Source organism: Martes martes (genome assembly GCF_963455335.1).
Source record: "Martes martes genome assembly, chromosome: 3".
Lineage (NCBI taxonomy): Eukaryota > Metazoa > Chordata > Mammalia > Carnivora > Mustelidae > Martes > Martes martes.
Genome location: NC_137890.1, coordinates 161,374,489 through 161,378,518, shown reverse-complemented (window position 1 = coordinate 161,378,518; position 4,030 = coordinate 161,374,489).

Here is a 4,030-nt window from a genome sequence, read left to right as displayed (position 1 = left end):
TGTCCCATGAATCCACAGCAATAGGCACACTCCTACACCCTTTTGGCTGGGATATGCGTGTCCTCGTTGGATTCTATGTTACATGGCATCCTATGCCTATGGATCAGGCAATCATAAACCCCCACAAGTGGTGTTGGCTGAGGTCCTTTGGGTGAAAAAGCCAAACCCATACCACAATAGATCTCGGTCCCAGCAAGGATCTGCCCTGGAAAATGGGAGACACCCAATATAGCCAACTTGCTACCAACTGATGAATGAGATTTTTGGAGAAATGTGTCCAGCTGGATATCAGCATTGGTCTCTTCAGAGGCAGATGTAGCATCGACTTACAGGAAGTAGGGGTCCATGCATAGCTTCCACTTCAGTCACTCAGTTCATATGCCCACTCTGCCAGTTCTAGGATGGCTCATGATGCAGACTGGCTAATACAAACTGGAGGAATCATCTGTCTCCCAAATTTTCCAGTGCCTTTCCAGAGGTCGGTGCTCTTTGATAGGCATACAGAAATCATACCCCATGCCCACTTAGTTTGCACCAACCTATCAAGCTCACTCATCGGCAAATCACATTTGGGCTTTTTCTGCTCCTTCAGCCCTGGCCATATAGGAACCCCTCCCTACAGTGTAGCCGGAGGGACAAACTGAGAGAGAGGTGCTGATACAACTTTAGTGGGAGATACAAGAATCTGAGCTACTTGTTCATGCTGCTTGCTTATAGTGTCTCGTCCAGCTTGGGCTCCATCCCTGATGTATGATCTGTATTACAATGGATGGCTGCTGTCCCAGGTGACTGTATGACTTGGTCGTCCAATAGGATCTAGCTCATAATAAGTAGTTCTAGATGCATCATCATTTGTCATCCCATAGTGAAGTGTTCTGCCTCTACCAGAGCCCAACTGAATGTCAAAATCTGTTCTTCAAAAAGCATATAATGCTCACTCAAATGGAGTACACTTGCTTCCGAATGTTAGGATTTTCCCTGTAATTCTCCCCATCAGGCTTGCTATTAGTTCTACACTTTATTTTTTCCTATCCCTGATACTTCCAACATAAAACTGGCTGGGTGCTATTGCCCAAATGGCAGAACAACATACACTACAGCCGGACCTACTATAGAGTCCTTTCCTACTGCAAACCCCACTCAGAGTTGGCAGCCCTTCATGTCACCCAGCACAGGGGACAATGTTGCATTACTAGGACCGGGTGATACCTCTAGAACCTGAAGGAGTTTACAAGGAGTTGTGCTTCCTGCTTTCTTAGTAGTAGGCAGTGCAAGATCTAGCCATTTGGCTTTTATTTTGAAGTTTATGTCCTGGAACTCTACTGACAACTGGATTTCTACATGTTTACTAGAGAAATGGGTCCCTGACACATCACTGAATTTAATTACCAGCCTGTAGAGTACATGTGATCTCACCAAGTTCTCCAGCATACTAACAACTTCTTGCTCGGTCTGCCACATCAACATGATGTCATTGATATTTACTAGCAATGCGATGTTCTTTAGGATATGTAGACAGTCAAGATCTCTTTGGATTGTATTATGGAAGAAGAAGAGAGAGTTAACATAGCCATGAGGCAAAACTAACCACATTCATGTATTCCTCTTGAACGTGAACTGTTTCTGCCCCTATCTTTTGATTGGAATAAAGTGAAATGCATTCACCAAATTTATAGCCACATGTTATGTACGTAAGACCTTATAAATCTGCTCTAGCAATGAGACCACATTTACTACAGCAGTGCTATGATCAGAGCCACTTGATTGTTTATGGCAGTCTGTAGTCATTCTTTTGGATGAATCCAGTTTTTGCAGGGGCCAGACTGGTGAATTAAATGAGATGATGAGGAGCACCACCCCTGCATCTTTTAGGTCATTAATGGTGGCATTAAGCTTCACCATTCCCTTGTGCTATGATACTGTTTTGATTTACCCTGTTGGTGGAGGATGGGAACAAGGGAGAATGGCCCAATTCTAATCCTCCTGCTGTGCTCAGTCATTGGCTGAGAACAGACTGAGAAGGTGGCCAAAGCCTAAATACTAAGGCCAATTTCAAGGTGCAGGAACTGAAACTATCCACCAACTACTCTTTGCAGAAATGAACTATACCTCTCTGGTCACCACAGCTGGATCAAGCTACATTAATATACCAATCTCTATTTCTCTGTCTATGCCCAAATATGTTAACATTTCATCATACACAAGTAAGATTTATCCTTTGAATTCAAATATTTATTCACATTAGAAGACATTTGAGTAGGATTTGTCAAATTACTCGGTTGGAGGTGGGGGGAACATATAAACAAACAAAACATGGTAATAGTTTTAGTTTTCCTGGATGCTTTTCTATATATTCAAAAATTCAACATGCAACGATTTTGCAATTGCACAAAAAAAATTTAACTGTTAATTTTGAAAGGAAATTAGGAAGTTTCTTTGCTGATTCAGAGAATCCAGAAATAATGCTTTCGAACTTACTGATGATCATAATCTGGACCATCTCAAGAGCTGTGACCAGTGAGATCAAGCAAAGTCTCCCAGTTCTGAATATTACACCATATGCATAATATCATGTCTGTCACTGGACTCCTTACATTCAAGCACCTCTAGTATTCCATCAGTTAAGAATAATGTGGAATGTTTCCGACAACCGTAGCATGGGCTCTTTCCCTCTGAGCAAGAATGGCAAGACGCATGACCATATCAAGGAGTAGTCACATACTTTGAATAGCCAGGAACTCTTGAATCCAAAACAACATTGCCTTCACATAGACAATAAAAATACCTCATGATTTAATTTAGTGTTCTGGAGCTCAGCAAAAAACTTCCCTTAGAATAACCTTTCTTCAAACATGGCAACTCAGGCAAATCTCATATATATAAACGAAGCAGACTGGGAATGCGCAACAAGCTGGATACAGCCCTAACCACAAGAACAAACTAAGCACATTTAAAAATAACAATAAGGATAATAAAGCTAATTATTATCCCTCTGGTGAGATAAAAGGTCACCGTGACCACCAGATCACAATCCCAAATATCCTGGCTGGCATCATGCTTTGTTGGCCCTCGTACATTTGCAACCCCAGAGCCAGGCTGCAGGCAAGCCCCAGTCCCAGCTCTCACTTGCTTACCCTCCAGTGACTGCCAATGGCTCAGGTTGCAAATTTGTTTATATTTAGAAGAACAGGTGTGTGGCTCAGTTCTAAATCAAGTCAGTACTCTGCTGGCGTCATCTTGATGCATTTCATATAGCTGGAATGATTTAATATGGAAAAGGGCAACATCTTTATGCTTAGTAAGGGCTGCATCTCACAGGGGGGTATTTTATGCTCTGATTTCTGTTCTTTTCAGATTCTGTTCGCTCTTCCCTCTTCGCACACACCTGCAAGATTTTTTGTGCTGATTCATGTTTTCTGGTGAGAAAAGGAATCAGAAGCCCTGTCTCCAAAAGTGCCCTTATTAGAAGGTTGAGTTACCTCTTACCTGTGTTACCTGGGGATGATTTATCATGTCTGGTCTTCAGTGGGTCCCTCTTTAATGCACCACAATTGCTGTGATGCTCAAATGCCACCGTGTAGGTGAAGGTTGTTCATAAATGCTAAAGTGCTGCACAAATGAAAAATAACATGATGCATGTAAAAGATCATTATGAAGCTAAATGTGTTCCACAAACACAAAGTAATGGAAAGATGGAAGGGTGCTATGAGCAACGCTATAAATGTCAGATGCATGGCAGAATCCAAGATCAGGTGTCTGGAAGACAGCAACTTAGCAGTCACCTCCTTTAATCACTCTTTCTATTAAGAATTCTGACGAAGACATAATGTATGAGGACATAGAGACACTTAGTTTAATGCACAGTTATCATGCTAGTGGTTTTAGCTCTGAAAATTTTTCAGGCTTCCTTCTTAATTCTGTTGAGTGTACCATGGGGCCTGGATAGACACTGCACCATCTTATGACACCCACAGATGAACTAGGTGCCAAGTAGAAAGATTTTCAGTGGGGAAGGAAAAGCGACTTTTGT